This window comes from Schistocerca gregaria, chromosome 3, assembly GCF_023897955.1.
Source record: "Schistocerca gregaria isolate iqSchGreg1 chromosome 3, iqSchGreg1.2, whole genome shotgun sequence".
NCBI classification, from domain to species: Eukaryota; Metazoa; Arthropoda; class Insecta; order Orthoptera; family Acrididae; genus Schistocerca; species Schistocerca gregaria.
In genome coordinates, this window is record NC_064922.1 from 775,648,826 (window position 1) to 775,666,089 (window position 17,264).

General features: G+C 40.4%; 1 protein-coding gene across 2 annotated transcripts in view; it reads right to left on the bottom strand.

Annotated features, from left to right (window-relative positions):
* LOC126354150 (tetraspanin-9) overlaps window positions 1-4,778 on the bottom strand; it is a 472,671-nt gene extending 467,893 nt beyond the window's left edge. Inside the window, exon 1 of one of the 2 annotated variants that reach the window (XM_050003562.1) lies at window positions 4,515-4,778. The gene's annotated coding sequence lies outside the window, so the exon portion shown is untranslated. The remainder of the gene's footprint in view (window positions 1-4,514) is intronic. The other variant, XM_050003561.1, reaches the window with a different exon arrangement.
* Between the last annotated feature and the right edge of the window lie 12,486 nt (window positions 4,779-17,264).

Sequence of the window (17,264 nt, forward strand, 5' to 3'; positions counted from 1 at the left end):
TAAATGCTAATCGATTCTGGAGAACATACTAATGTACATGTCCCGTGAATATGAACGTCCCATCTCTAGTCGTTCAAGGTGTTCTTTTTTTTTTTTTTTTTATAACATGAGTGCACTTTTCCTTAACGCATCGCGTTCCTACATCGCCACCAGATCTCTCGGTGGGCAATGGTCATAGTGATGTAGTTCATCCGTCATTAGCCTGTATCAGTTCATACATTCTTTCCGCCCACTACCCTGCTTTATCAGTACCTTCTTAAACCGTCCTCGCAGTATTATCGCCACTTATATGCCTTCTGCCTGGCATCTTCATGCATCTAAGTGATTACTCTGCAATTCACAATTAAGTGCCTGGCAGAGGTTTCATCGAACCATCTTCGAGCTATTTCTCTACCGCTCCAACTGATCAAACAGAATGAGCAGGCCATTGTGGCCGAGCGGTTCTAGGCGCTTCAGTCGGGAACCGCGCGACCGCTACGGTCGCAGGTTCAAATCCTGCCTCGGACATGGATGTCTGTGATGTCCTTAGGTTAGTTCGGTTTAAGTAGTTCTAAGTCCTAAGGGACTGATGATCTCAGATGTCAAGACCCATAGTGCTCAGAGCCATTTGATTTGAAACAGAATTAAATCCAGCATGCTATTTGAACTAAAAGGTTCCATATCAACATGCTATCTGTTTTAAATGTCTCACAATACCTAACGATGGCCAGATGGCTAAAAACCGGTTGCAATGAAGTATTTAATCAGTATAACAGTTTTGAGAAGTTCTCTGTCCTCTACTACGAGCTCCTAGCCAGGCCGTGAAAGCCTACCGATCACCGCGTCGCTTCTGCCTTGCGTCGTCATGCAGATGCGCTATGAAGGGTCATGTGGTCAGCACACTGCTCTCCCGGCCATTTTGCAGACTTTCCAGACCGTGGAGCCGCTACTATTAGGTCAAGTTGCTGAACTGGCTTCACGACGCTGAGTGCACCCCGTACAAGTCTCCCTTCGAACCCGGGTCCTTCACACGGCATACGCTGACTACACAGCTACGGAGGCAGAGTATTTTCTACTAAGAGTGTTTGTATACGAGGAAGCAAATCCGCCGTCAACCCGTGGGTCGGTGTGAACACCATAGTGCCTCATTAGGCACAGCCCTATTTCAGATGCCACACCTATGCTTTCTTCCGAAATCAGAGATCGTTCACAAGGCAGTTTCCGGGAGGTCCTAGAGTTCAAAACGGAATCCCCATGAAAGAGCGATTTAGCATTTAAAAAGCACAGAAAATTTTATTGAAACACAAATTACCTTCATAAAAGGAAACTAAACAATTTAAACTCCTGCAGGCCGTTCTGTGTGAAAGTATGACGAACTGCAACATCAGCAGTTGCGAAAAAATTTTGAGCGACCATTACACAATAGAACTGGTACCATTACAAAAAGGTGTAGACGAAGAGAAATTGAGATTTCTAGTATAGTGTGACACTTTCAGAAGTATCAGGCAGATAAACGTCAGTGCAAATTCTTAACTAAGTTAATCGTGCTAACTAACGACCATTTCATTTCGACAATAATGTGGCAAAAATATGTTTGCAGCTATCAGATTTGTAAGCTTCTGTGAGATATTTTCTTACAAATTAGTATACGAGGCTCGACCCCGGATCCTTACCACATGCTACAGAGCCTCCGAGGCGTTTGGAAAAAGTAGAGAGAGAGAGAAAGAGAAATGGTTCAAATGGCTCTGAGCACTATGGGACTTAACATCTTAGGTCATCAGTCCCCTAGAACTTAGAACTACTTAAACCTAACTAACCTAAGGACATCACACAACACCCAGCCATCACGAGGCAGAGAAAATCCCTGACCCCGCCGGGAATCGAACCCGGGAACCCGGGCGTCGGAAGCGAGAACGCTACCGCACGACCACGAGATGCGGGCAGAGAGAGAGAGAAACTGTTAAGTTCATGAGACATGTACAAGGGATTTCATTCCGCAAATTTTTGTCCACGAACGAAGATTCGGTTCAAAATAGCAGACTGCGCGAGGTGGCGCTGTGGTTAGCATACTGGATTCGCATCTGGAAGGACGGAGGTTCCCATCCCCGTCCGGCCATCTGTGATTAGTTCTCCACAGTTTCCCCGAGTCGATGAAGACGAGTGCTGAAAAATCCTTTTGGGAAGGACACGGCCGATACACAACTTCCACATCCTTGTCCATTTAATCCGAGTTTGCGCTCCGTCCCAAATGACCTTGTCGGCTGGAAGCTGAACGTCATCCTTCGAAGCAGGAATCGGCATACAGTTTTAAACTGTTAGGACGATTCTTGTCAGATTAAAAGTGTTCTTTTGCGAATCTACAACTTTCTAGCGACGTGACACAGTGGTTAGTAGTGGTCTCTAACAGTATTGGGAATTTCGAATTTCAAATACCTCACAGCCTATCCTGATTTTCGTCTTATGTTGCTTTCGTACAACACTACAGACAATAGGACGTTTCCTTAAATAGAGCGCGACTATTTAATTCTCTCGTCGAGCGAATACTCCATCTCCAATGACCGAAGTTTACAAGGTATTTTTAACTTTCCTGATAATTCCCCCACCCAAACTCAAGTATTCAGACTGCAAGTACCTCTCTCCTGCTTTCAGACTCCGCAAAGTGTCTCCTACTGAACTCGCTGGACTAGCAGCGTTGGGGAGAAGGATATCGCCGTCAATGGCTTAGCTGCAGCCTAAGGGCTGTTACCAGAATAAATCTTCTCGTCACAATAATGGTGTTGACTAATGAAATACACATCTTAGAGTTTAACAAGAATATAATATGACGATTCGACTTTAGAGAGATTGTTCGTATTTCCGTCTTTTGCCTTAATGTCTTACAACCTAAGTACCTATTCATCAGCCGACATTGCATCAGGTGTCCTATAAAGAAATTCAGTAACAGACAGTCCTATACCCAACGATTTCGTGCTCCCCACGTTTCAATCATTAATGCATCGTTTTCCATTTCGAGGCAAAAATGATCATCTTACGCAAATAGATAGCGCATTTGGTTCTCATCTTCCTACAACTGCGTACAAAGTATCATAAGCTAATTCGTTCAACAAATGCAAACAGCCAGTACGTGGACAGAATTACATGCTTTAACATATTTTTCTTTTGTGGATTTGCATCTTTCATGTAACAGCTGAAACAACACCTTCAGACTTTTTCGTGGCTAAGCACGTATTGTATGACTGTCCAATAATTGAATGTAGTCATATTTAGTCATGTTCCTACACTTAGTTACTAGTGGCCATATTGGCTCGTTTGGGAACGGTGACTATGTGTAACAATTACTTATTAGTATTTTCTGCTACCAGTCACTTTTACTTGTTTTATGTTAAATTTAACATACTGCAAAGCGTTTAAGCGTTACGAGTGTGCTCTGCTCACCTTCAGCCGTTCACGGAGACAAAATCGTCACTTAAAATAAATTGTCTTCAACGAAATTAATACAGAACTTTGTCTATTGTTCGCTGCTGGGGTAGCTGTTAGGGTATTTGGAGGGAGGCGGGGCAGTGCGCCCCCCCCCCCCCCCCTTTCGAAATACTCCAACAGACATACTAGTAGCGAACAATAAACAAAAATACCTAGAGCAGGTATTAGCAGCAAGGGGAACAATCTTTGATGCTGTCGGCCAACTTTAAATATAAAAAGAAGTACTTTACGTAATATTAATGTAAGTTTTCCGGATTATCTCAATTTGTATCTTTTACAGTGTATATCCTGATGATGCTCTCGTTCATTTGAAGAGCGAAACCGGTCAATAAAAAAATACAAAGTGCGACTTGTGGCTGTTTTCAAAAACTTCATAAAAAAAGTTCTATGTTCTTTTAGTTTAAGACAGTTTATTTTTAACTTGAGGATTTTCTGTACGTGTAAATGCCTGAAGATGAGCAGAGCATCTCGAAACGCGTTGCAGTATGTTAAACTAAACGAAAAACAAATAAAAGTGGCTAGTAGCAGAAAATACAAAAGAATAATTTGTAAACTTATCTAATGCCAACATTAGGATTCATGAACATGATCGAGACAACAGTTAGAAGTAAATTTAACGGTAAGTTAGTTCCAGTCTTGTTGACAGCATGTATGTTTTCCAATACTGTGAATAGTCCAGACGTGTCACAAAAATGATGACTTAAAGTAAAATTCAAGGAACTACTTTGCGTAATGACTTGGGTTATTGCAAAACGAAACAGCTCAGAAAATTTAAAAGAAAAAACCACAGTGAAATCTAAGCGGTTTGCGTATCGTAACTTCATGCTGTCGCATTCATATCAGCGCTTTCGCCGCACATATGTCACTCTTCTGATAACAAGCGCAGATAACAATATCAACGGACGCTTCTTCGTCACACTTCTACTCGGCCAGATTTCGTTTTCTTGGACAAAAATATTCAGTTCATACGAATAAGGTGTTCCACAAGTACTAAGTTCGACATTTCTAAATTAATAAAAAAATTCTGCTTGCGATTAAAAAATAAAATCACAAACCTTGGTGGCACTGGGAGACTATTGCGGTCCTGCGATGCGGCCGACGGAGGTGCACGGCGCGCTGTTTGAATACGACGAAACACTGTTTACTCGACCATCCCTGTCCGGCACTCCTTCGGAACTCGTTTCGAACTTAGGCGCGTCGTGTTAGCGCCCAGAGAGTGTGGGCACGAATGACGCTGTCACCGATGCCCACGCGCACGGCTCAATCTGCTGCGCGCTGTGCTGCCATCTGTAGGGACACACTGCAAATAGTCGATGCGTGCTCCTAGCGGCTCGCTGCTGAACTATTTGGACCACAGGTGGCAATAAGAGACACTTCTTGGTCGAATCGCTGGGATTTTGCTCGCAATTTGTCTCGTTTCCTGAAAATCCTACAATCTTTACTGACGTATATCAATCGACTATCTCTGCCTCTGTGTGAGGCGAAAGTCGTAATCTCCATCCACATCGATGCTTTGCAAATCGCTTACTTCCGTTTGTACCATGTACTAGGGTTTCTTGTCGTTCCGTCGTCAATGAAGCGCCCCCTGCTTAAACCTCTGTACGCGCTTTAATTAGTTTAATCTTGTCTTCGTGGTCGCTACGGAGGCTGTAATACATTCCCCGATTCCCCAGTAACTTAATAGTAAGGTCCAGTCGACAAATACTCTACGAGTAAAAGGTGAGGGGGCGGGGAATATATCTTAGAAACGACATGAAATTTACGCACTTTAGAACCGTATGTTGTGTGTACGACGACGTGCTGAAAAGTAATGCCTCAGAATTTGTTATTCTGTTCTCTATGTAGGTGAGGTATTACATGCCATTCGAACTATCAGTTTAATAAGTCACATCTGCAAAATACTAAAGCGAATTCTTTACAGACTAATGGAAAAACTGGTAGAAGCTGACCTCGGAGGAGATCAGTTAGGATTAGGTAGAAATGTTGGAACACGTGAGGCAGTACTGACCCTACGACTTATCTTAGAAGAAAGTTTAAGGAAAGGCAAACCTGCGTTTCTAGCATTTGTAGACTTAGCGAAAGCTTTTGATAATGTTGACTGGAATACTCTCTTTCAAATTCTGAAGGTGGCAGGGGTAAAATACAGGGAGCGAAAGGTTATTTAGAATTTGTACAGAAACCAGACGGCAGTTATAAGAGTCGAGGGACATGAAAGTGGTTGAGAAGGGAGGGGACACAGGGTTGTAGCCTCTCCCCTATGTTATTCAATCTGTTTACTGAGCAAGCAGTAAAGGAAACAAAAGAAAAGTTCGGAATATGTATTAAAATCCATGGAGAAGAAATAAAAACATTGAGGTTCGCCGATGACATTGTAATTCTGTCAGAGACAGCAAAGGACTTGGAAGAGCAGTTGAACAGAATGGACGGTGTCTTGAAAGTAGGGTATAAGATGAAAATCAACAAAAGCAAAACGAGGATAATGGAATGTAGTCGAATTAAGTCGGGTGATGCTGAGGGAATTAGATTAGGAATGAGACACTTAAAGTAGTGCTATGGTCACAGGTTTGAATCCTGCCTCGGGCATGGATGTGTGTGATGTCCTTAGGTTAGTTAGGTTTAAGTAGTTCTAAGTTCTAGGGGAGTAATGACCACAGATGTTAAGTCCCAGAGTGCTCCGAGCCATTTGAACTTAAAGTAGTAAAGGAGTTTTGCGATTTGGGGAGCAAAATAACTGATGATGGCCAAAGTAGAGAGGATATAAAATGTAGACAGTGAAACGTCCCCTTAGAACAATTTATACACGACTGTGCTTAATCTGACACACAATATTTTTTAGCGCAACGCAATCTGACTTTCAAAAATCCCTACAAAAGAATGGCCCTGACTAACATTAACCTATACGTTTCACAAATCACTTACCTCACAAAAATCTTCGTTACTCAAGCTACTGCAATACAGCGAGCGCCACTACTGCCAGCTAAATAAAAGATTCAGACTACTGAAGGCACTAACTACTGATAGGCATAGTTAGCAAATGAAAGATTTTAATAGAGAACAAACAATGTATTTACCTTAATAGTTATAATATATATGGTAGTTCATGACATCCAGTCTTACAAATTACAAAACTCCGCCATCTCTCTCCCCACGTCCACCACTGCTGGCGGCTCACCTCCAACTGCGCAACGCTACGCGCTGTTAGTATCCAGCTGCCGCTGCCCAACACTACAATGGCAGACAACAATGCAGACTAAACACAGACTGCGCACGGCACAGCCAGTGATTTTTATACAGAGCGCTACGTGGCGGCGGCGTTACCAATAAAAAAATCTAAACAGCTTACTTACATAGCCCCCATGCTCCCCACAAAAAAATTTACAAGTTGTTTTGGGCAGTGGCCAATACAGATTTGAAAATTTTTTTCATAATTACAATAACAAAGAAATGAAATGCACACACTTATCGATACAATGTTGGTCAAAAGATAAAATTTTCTCACAGTCCATATAGACAGTCCTGATCATTCATCACAGTAAAATAGTAGTGTTTTTCTCAAAGACTGAGCAATAAAAGAAAATGCACACGGAAGTAGTGGATTTCCATGCAGTCTTGAAGAAGTAGTGTTGTCCTTCCAACGAAAGACAGTGCTGACTCTTGACATGCAGACAGGTAATGGGCCACAGCAGAGTCAGTCGATGTTGAAGACTATCGGTAGGTAGGTCATCACAGAGCAGACCCACTGTAGTCCTGGTAGAGATTACTATTGGTGGGCTACCAGAGGTGCAGACCCATTGCAGTCCTTGTAGAAATAATGGTATTGGTGGGTCATCAAAGGTGTAGACCCACTGTAGTCCTTGGAGAGATGGCCAGCAGCCATCTGTTTGAGTGTGCAGACGCACAATCACCATTGAAGAGTCTTGCGGATAATATAGCAAGTCCATAACCACCACTTGTGCACTCACAAAAATTGTTTTTGAAATGTCCTTAGAACCAGCAATGCTGTTATCCAGTCCCTTACTGAATTATTAACACACGTGCAAACACTATCAGTCCCTACTTCTCACATATTGTCCATATACTATGACCAACAGAAACGTGTGCAGTGAAATGTAATTTACAAATTACTTAATTTGATGAACTGGTGTCAATTACAATTTTATAACATAAGAATACAATAACAAAGGTACAAAATACATCTTTAAATAACAAAACAATACAGAGAACATTTGCAGTAGTACAGGCTTTACAAAAGAATCGAAATAACAAATTCATAGGTGTTGCAACAATTATGACATAATTACATACATAAAAGAACAGAATAATTATTGAAACATCAACTTCACACATTAGCATTAAAATAAAAGAGAATAAATAATGTCTAAACATCAGAAAAATTCTACAATGTAAATATTATTAGCTAAACACATAAAGACAGGAAGAACACAAATATACAAGAGTTCACAAACACATAGCGGAATAATAGAAAGGGAAAGGACAGGGTTTGTTTTACTGCAGTATCTTGCAAACAAAACTTTCTTTACTTCTTGGAGATCTCCCTTCGTTCTTCATTATTTCCAAAAAGTCCTATCTATACCTGCTTTCTGTACTTTTCTCATCCTCTTTCAAAAATAGTTTTTCTCCACTGTACACTACTTTTTTGGCCAAACCATTTCCTTATAGCTTCTCAATGCTTTTCTTCCAATTCATCATAGTTAGTTTCTTATATAGTCTACCACCTCTTAAGCTAACTTAAATCTACTGAGCTCAGATACTAAACTAAGGGACGACGCAATACAGCAGCACAAAACGATTAACACAAACAGCAATGAATAAAAAATGCAAGTAAGCATAGCAAGCAGCAATAAATGTAATAACTTATACCTAAACACGACAAACCCACAAGCAGAAAAAATAGTACACTAAAGACAACAATGCAGATAAGGGAAAGTTATAATCACATCTTAATGACTATGTAATTAAAGTGGTGCACCACAACTTATTCTATTAAATAAATTAGCAAGTACTTGAAAAGAAAATTATGTATGCAGTTCCTGTTACTAGTCCCTTCTTATTGTTCTTTCCTTTCCAAGCGCTCCTTTTTGTTTTTTTTTTTTTTTTTTTTTTTTTTTTTTTTTTTTTTTTTTTTGAGGAATGTGGATCATAAAATTATTATTTAACAGATCTGTTGACAGAAAGTTTTCACATTAGCAAATGTATTTAATTTTATTTTATAAAACCAATGCTGTAACACAGCTGGAAAACAGATATCAAACGAAATAAGAAATTATGCAAAGCAAAGAATAAAAACATCATTCAATAGCTATGTGGCATTTCATAAGTCAGTAGAAGTTCTCTCAACTCTCGTAGAAAGACACTTGTTAATCAGGTGTGCAGATGTAAGAATGTTTCCAAGTAATGAGCATGTCGTATTTGCGACGCTTTCAACAAAGAAATGTCAATAGCGAGGATAATGGCTTCCCTTTTTTTTTTTTTTTTACCTGTGCCTCTGAAAGGCACACAATAATGGCTTGTTTCCTGGTGGCTGTCGTCCAGCTGGGTGCCCACGACGCATTACGTTCAGGTGGTCTCTTAACTGTCTTACCGAAATATTTACGACACCAGTTTCCGCTACAGTGGCAGTCTCATATAAAAAAATTCACAGGTCAAGAATTTGCGTTACAAATATGTAGAAACGAAATCCTTTAAATAGAATAGTGTCCAAATAATTTTCGCCAGCATAGCGATACATTCACGCATATACACTCATTTCATAACTCTTAAAGTACGATTCTCGGTTTCCAACATCCTTTTTCACAAGTCAGAGTCCCTAACCACTACTCATTATTTCTTACCTTCTTACACATATATATATTCGTCGACACTTCTTCAATATTTCATCATAAGAAATACGTAGCATAATCAAATTCCTCATATATGGTAGCATCGTCTTATTGATCATAAACATACCTCAACAGCATAATACACATCGTCGTCGTAAAAGTAACATCATAACACCTCAGTCAAATCTCAAAAACGTCATAGCTTTCTGCAATAATTTCAAAACCTACAAAAAATTCTCTGCTCATGTCAAAAGTGTCATCTGCCTCAAACGTACTTTAAAAATCATGATCTCATACCAAATATGTCATTCAAAGCTCTCATAGTATCACAATGGTTCCGAAAAAATATGAACAGTTCACAAAGTACAGACAAAATACAATTTTGTAAGTGTGAAGTTATCCAACTATGTAATTACGTAAACATCTGTCACTGATGTAGTAAAATGAATGTTTGTCTCTCCCAGTTAAATGATCAGATAGGTGTGTAATTAATGTGTTAGAGAAATATGGTACCAATGTGTAAAGTTGTATAAGCAAATACCATATTAGCTAGGGCTCCTTGTGCTTGCCATACACATGGTACACAAAGTAAGCGTGTACCCCCCTGAGGATTAATGTAATTATATCCTCAGGTGTTACAGATTACAGCAATGGAATGAAATGTATCATGGAAAACTTTCTTTGTAATTCAAATATGTTGAAAAATAAATAGTTTAATGCGTGTCCTGTAGCGCTAAATGTGCCTCTTGCTGTAAGACAATCTCTGTGGAAGTGTCGTAGTTATCGTCCTCCGATAGCTAAGTTCTGCAGACGTCAATGTACTTACCTCATGATAAACGAAATTGAAATGCTTTGCGTATAGATATCTTAGTTATTACGCTTATTGCCGTGATGAAGTAAGTACTGTACTGTACGTATTGTTGTGCTACAGAAAAGGCTGTCTCATTGTAGCTATACCACAAACGTTACTACTAAAACATGTTTTACTTTCCAGAAAAATTCAGAAAAACTGTGCAGATACAAAACAGATAAACTGCAAAAGCAACGTTGTAAATTGTCACTCATTAGTAGCGTCGTGATAAAATCGTGTAGCTGTCACATAAACTAACCACTGTATCATCTGGTATCTCACAGAAAGTACTTTGAATCCAGAATGTATTTTCAAGTAAACCAAAATGTTGCATTAAAATTTCATTAGCAGTACTGGTAAATGTTCTACGTATGTCGTAGTAATCGTGCAACTATCAAGCAAGAATGTACACACACAGTAACACTGTGTCCTGTGTTCACTATCACAATGCAGTGGTAATCACTGTATGTTCTGTAGGTTCTAGACTGGATAGTTAACTTCAACACATTGTTGCATGATAACAGTTTCAAAGTGTGACAACTCATACTAGTAACATGAAGTGAAAAATTTTATGGCAAAGACAAAGTTAAAAAGCAGATTATCTTTCAATAAACGGTTTTACATGTGAAATGTGGTGTAAACCTTTACTCTTCCTAGTACGCAGACTGTCAACTGAAAAGCAATTATCATGCGATTACGTCGGTAAGGAACACTGGAATTCTGCTCAAGGTTAACTTATGTTATTTTTCTCTGAGCCAGCCGGGCACGCGACTGCCTGCGGTGCGAGTCATTGTTTCTTTGTTGGCGCGCGCCGTTAATGGGATTAGGGGACCTAACTTCTAAAAATTCACCTTGCCGAGAGGGCCCTACCCTGTTTGAAGCTCGCCAGTTCTGATGGATTTTCGGTCTGTCATTATGATTATATCGTCTGTCGTCATGTCGGTAGATTCCATAGTTTCTTTCTTGTCGGTCACGTGGTGGAGAATTTCTCTCTGAATCGTAACTGCGCGCTGGACCGTTGCGTCTAAAGTTATTCTGTCTCCCTTGATAGTAATTATTTTGGTTCCCATATTGTCTGTTTCTCTGATTGTCTCTGTGATAGTCATTACCGCGGAGAGGTGACCTTTCCCTGTAATTATTACTACTCTGCCAACGGTTGTCATACGGGTGGTGTCTGTTTTGGTCACGATTTGTATTGTGAGAATAGCCTTGTCGTGTCCAGTTATTATTTCTTTCATCGCGGAATTGCGACGGATGTGACCTGTAATTGTTGTGTTCCTGTTTTCGCGTTCCGCGATTGTCAGTGTCAATTTCTAATTCTTGTAAGAGTCCCTGAAAAGCTTCAATGTCGTCTTTGCAACGGCCTGCCAAAATAATATGCCGTAAATGTTCAGGCAATTTGATTAAGCAAATGCGGATGAGTTCTGACGGGCTGTATGGGTTTGACAGGTACTGATTCTTGTGCAACATGTCTTCAAAATATTTCACAAGACTGGAAAATTCAGATTGTTCGAAATGTTTCATCATCATGATGCCATGTTTTACTCGGTCTTGTGTGGCTTGGGACCAATATGCTGAGAGGAAGGCATGGTAAAATTCTCCTTCACTGTGGCAATCGTGAATGACCGATCGCATTCTTACAGCTGGTTCATTCTCTAAATAGCCACACATAAATTCTAATCTGTGCTCTAGTGACCAGTTGGGAGGAAAACAATGAGAGAATTGATGGAGCCACGCTTTTGGATGAATGTCGTTGCCAGAATTCTTAAATGTTTTGAATTTACGTGTAGTAATGAACAGCTTATAGTCAAAACCATCGTGTCGGCGGGTCGCATATCGGTCATTGTTACGTCGTTTCGGCGGTTCCATCTCAAAATTCGGTGTACTTTGCCAATTACTTTCATGATTTCCGAAATGCCCTGTGTTATTATTTTGTGGTTGTTCTGTATTGCTATGTCCCTCTTCCCATACTCGGGCGCGAGTGTCCTCTGAAATATGTAATTCTTGTATTACTTGAGCCAACTGATCTTGTACTTCCCGCATTTCTCTTTTGTACTGTGTGTTGATTTGATTTTGATTCTGTTTGAATTTCCTAATTTGTTCATACTCTTCAGTGTCAGTGAAGGCTACATGTTTTGTGTCATTCAGATCATCATCTACCTTCGTAGATAAGTTAGTGAACTGATCTGAAAGTTCGGCTACTTTATCCGACAGTGAAATTATTTCCTCTGTGTGTCTTTCTGAACCAATTTTCAGAGTATCTACTGTGTCCTTTAAGTTCGCTTGAGTTTTTGCAAGTTGCGTAACCGAATCGGTAGATGCGACTGAGTCAATTTTAGCTTGCAAGGTCTCATGATTTTCATGAACAATAGTTTGCAGTTCTTTTATGGCTGCTTCGTGATTCTGTAATGCATTTTCATGCCGCGAAAAAATAGGTTGGAAATGCTCACAAATTTGTGTTTTTACGTCATTACAGACTTTTTGACATTTCGATTCGATGTTACGTAACTCATTAGTTAAATCTTCACGTGTTTGTTCAAGTGTGGTGTCTAACTTTTGAAGCTTTTGCTGTGTTTGTCTCTGATTTTGTTCCATTGCGTCTAACTTTTGAAGATTATGTTCCATTGTGTCTAACTTTTGAAGATTCTGTCCCATTTGTTTCTGATTTTGTTCAAGCGTTGTGTCTAACTTTTGAAGATTTTGTTCCATTGTGTCTAACTTTTGAAGATTTTGTTCCATTGTGTCTAACTGTTGCTGTGTTTGTCTCTGGTTTTGTTTCATTTGTTGCATTAATTGCAATAATAATGTATTAGTGTCTGGAATCTGATCATCTATGCTTTTCGGCAGTGCATTTGCACCGGCAACATTCACAGTTTGACAAGCAGAAAATGTGTCTCGGCTTATTTGAGAAAACGGTGAGGACGCAAAACCTGAATGTACAGTATTTGCAAGATTGTGTCCTGTCATATCGGATTCCTGACGCGAGCTGTTGCCGACCAATCGATCGATAATGCTTCCCTGTTCACTAACTGTTTCACTTCCTACACCATTATTTGCAGCACGCTCCATTTCCCTATGCACTATTACCAAATTACTACTTTGAACATTTGTGAATTCATTACATGGTGGCGCTAACACATTGCTTCCGTCTTCACTGTCATTTCTCAGTTTACTTTGTAGCCTAGTATTACGTTTTAAACACGCCATTATTATCACAATATTTCACACGATAACACAGAAAAGCACAATTTGAAGAGCAAAAATAAGAGAACACATTAACATAGCACTGAAAATAATATCTAGTTAATTGCAAGCGCAGCTGCGAAATACTTGGTGCAACTCTACATGCATGCCACAACTGTTGTACTGTACAACAATGAAAGACTACAACTACAAAGGAAATTCACTCTAAGATTACGCGCTAGCAATAAACAAAAGCTACACTAATTACACAAACTACAAGGAAAAAATCAGAAGATTCCAGTGAGGTATCCTCGGCTAAGGGTCGACATATGAAACGTCCCCTTAGAACAATTTATACACGACTGTGCTTAATCTGACACACAATATTTTTTAGCGCAACGCAATCTGACTTTCAAAAATCCCTACAAAAGAATGGCCCTGACTAACATTAACCTATACGTTTCACAAATCACTTACCTCACAAAAATCTTCGTTACTCAAGCTACTGCAATACAGCGAGCGCCACTACTGCCAGCTAAATAAAAGATTCAGACTACTGAAGGCACTAACTACTGATAGGCATAGTTAGCAAATGAAAGATTTTAATAGAGAACAAACAATGTATTTACCTTAATAGTTATAATATATATGGTAGTTCATGACATCCAGTCTTACAAATTACAAAACTCCGCCATCTCTCTCCCCACGTCCACCACTGCTGGCGGCTCACCTCCATCTGAGCAACGCTACGCGCTGTTAGTATCCAGCTGCCGCTGCCCAACACTACAATGGCAGACAACAATTCAAACCAGCCACAGACTGCACACGGCACAGCCAGTGATTTTTATACAGAGCGCTACGTGGCGGCGGCGTTACCAATAAAAAAACCTAAACAGCTTACTTACAACAGGCAATGGCAAGGAAAGCGCTTCTGAAGAAGAGAAATTTGCTAACATCGAGTACTGATTTAAGTGTCAGGAAATCGTTTCTGAAAGTATTTGTCTGGAGTGTAGCCATGTATGGAAGTGAAACATGGACGATAAATAATTTAGACAAGAAGAGAATAGAAGCTTTCGAAATGGGGTGCTATAGAAGAATGCTGAAAATTAGATGATTAGATCACATAACTAATGAGGAGGTATTGAATAGAATTGGGGAGAAGAGGAGTTTGTGGCACAACGTGACTAGAAGAAGGGTTCGATTGGTAGGAGATTTTCTGAGGCATCAAGGGATCACCAATTTGGTTCTGGAGGGCAGTGTGGAGGGTAAAAATCGTAGAGTAGAGGGAGACCAAGTGATAAATACACTAAGCAGATTCAGAAGGATATAGGCTGCAGTAGGTACCGGGAGATGTAGAAGCTTGCACAGGATAGAGTAGCATGGAGAGCTGCATCGAACCAGTCTCATTCCTCGGTCGACTTTCCCGCTTCGCTTGCAGTCCTCTGCGAATCGTAGCGTGTAACATGGCAGCGTGTATCATTAACTACATTGGTGCGTGAGAAACAGTGTGCTGCTATCCTTCAGAAAACTGAAAATACGAATTCGAAGAGTTCGTCCACATTGGAGCACCCTCTCTTTCACCATGACAGTGTCAGACCACACACGAGCGCTGAGACATCCGCAGCAATCCGACACAGCAGGATTTATTCTTCAATTTCCTTCACCACATCATCAGTCACAACAGACGGCCTTCCGCCTCTTTCTTCAGCGTGAATTTCCAAAATTGAAATTGCGTACCCATTCAGTCATAAGCTGCTTTGACATTACATCCTGTCCATAAACTGAAACAATTTCCAGATGAATCGCAGCGGAGTACAAGCCATTAGGCCGCGTCCTACGTAAGCGAACGAAGCGACCGACAGCGCGCGGCAGCTTCAGGCGACAAAACACAATCGCAGGTATAGTTACGGAAGTGTCCTACGTGAGCGACATCTGTGTCGCCGCCTGTCTCCCCCCGCAACTGGTGCGTTTGAATTCAAACGTGTTTGAAGCTTGTCGCTGCAGCCCGCGCGATAGAGAGCGATAGCCAGGCAAACTGGCTGGGTCGGAGATTTTCTCCGCTCAGGGACTGGGTGGTGTGGTGTCCTAATCATCATCATTTCATCCCCATCGACGCGCAAGTCGCCGAAGTGGCGTCAAATCGAAAGACTTGCACCAGGCGAATGGTCTACCCGATGGGAGGTCCTAATCACACGACATTATTATTATTATACAACTACTGTCAAAATCAGACCCACTGTCACTTTCTCTATGCTTTAGATTTAGTACTTCTTCCATCTTTTTCTCTATTTCATCCAATTTTGACTCTACATTTTCATTTACTTTTACTGGTTTCTCCTCTACCACTACTAGAAACTTGGTTTCTACCTCAATTTCTAAATCATTTTTAATATGATGGATTTGGTTCTCAAGTTTAACCCTATTTTCAGCACGAAATTTCCTGTCTGCATTGACTTCATCTTTACACTGTTTCTCGAAAACCTCACCTTCCTACTGTGTTGTTGTGGTCTTCAGTCCTAAGACTGGTTTGATGCAGCTCTCCATGCTACTCTATCTTGTGCAAGCTTCTTCATCTCCCAGTACCTATTTCAACCTACATCCTTCTGAATATGCTTATTGAAGACATCTCTTGGTCTCCCTCTACGATTTTTACCCTCCACGCTGCCCTCCAATACTAAATTGGTGATCCCTTCGTGCCTCAGAACATGTCCTACCAACCGATCCCTTCTTCTGGTCAAGTTGTGCCACAAACTTCTCTTCTCCCCAATCCTATTCAATACCTCCTCATTAGTTATGTGATCTACCCATTTAATCTTCAGCATTCTTCTGTAGCACCACATTTCGAAACCTTCTGTTCTCTTCTTGTCCAAACTATTTATCGTCCATGTTTCACTTCCATATATGGCTACACTCCATACAAATACTTTTAGAAATGACTTCCTGGCACTTAAATATATATTCGATATTAATAAATTTCTCTTCTTCAGAAACGCTTTCCTTGCCATTGCCAGTCTACATTTTATATCATCTCTACTTCGACAATCGTCAGTTATTTTGCCCCCCAAATAGCAAAGCTCCTTAACTACTTTAAGTGTTTCATTTCCTAATCTAGTTCCCTCAGCATCACCCGACTTAACTCAACTACATTCCATTATCCTCATTTTGCTTTTGTTCATGTTCATCTTATATCCTCCTTTCAAGACACTATCCATTCCGTTCAAATGCTCGTCCAAGTCCTTTGCTGTCTCTGACAGAATTACGATGTCATCGGCGAACCTCAACATTTTTATTTCTTCTCCATGTATTTTAATACCTACTCCGAATTTTTCTTTTCTTTCCTTCACTGCTTGCTCAATATACAGATTGAATAACATCGGGGAGAGAAAACAACCCTGTCTCACTCCCTTCCAAACCACTGCTTCCCTTTCATGTCCTTCGACTCTTATAACTGCCATCTGGTTTCTGTACAAGTTGTAAATAGCCTTTAGCTCCCTGGATTTTACCCCTGCTACCTTCAGAATTTGAAAGAGAGTATTCCAATCAACATTGTCAAAAGCTTTCTCTAAGTCTACAAATGCTACAAACGTAGGTTTGCCCTTCCTTAATCTAGCTTCTAAGATAAGTCGTAGGGTCAGTATTGCCTCACATGTTCCAACATTTCTACGGAATCCAAACTGATCTTCCCCGAGGTCGGCTTCTACTAGTTTTTCCATTCGTCTGTAAAGAATTAGCGTTAGTATTTTGCAGCTGTGACTTATTAAACTGATAGTTCGGTAATTTTCACATCTGTCAACACCTGCTTTCTTTGGGATTGGTATTATTATATTCTTCTTGAAGACTGAGGGTATTTCGCCTGTCTCATACATCTTGCTCACCAAATGGTAGAGTTTTGTCAGGACTGGCTCTCCCAAGGCCGTCAGTAGTTCCAATGG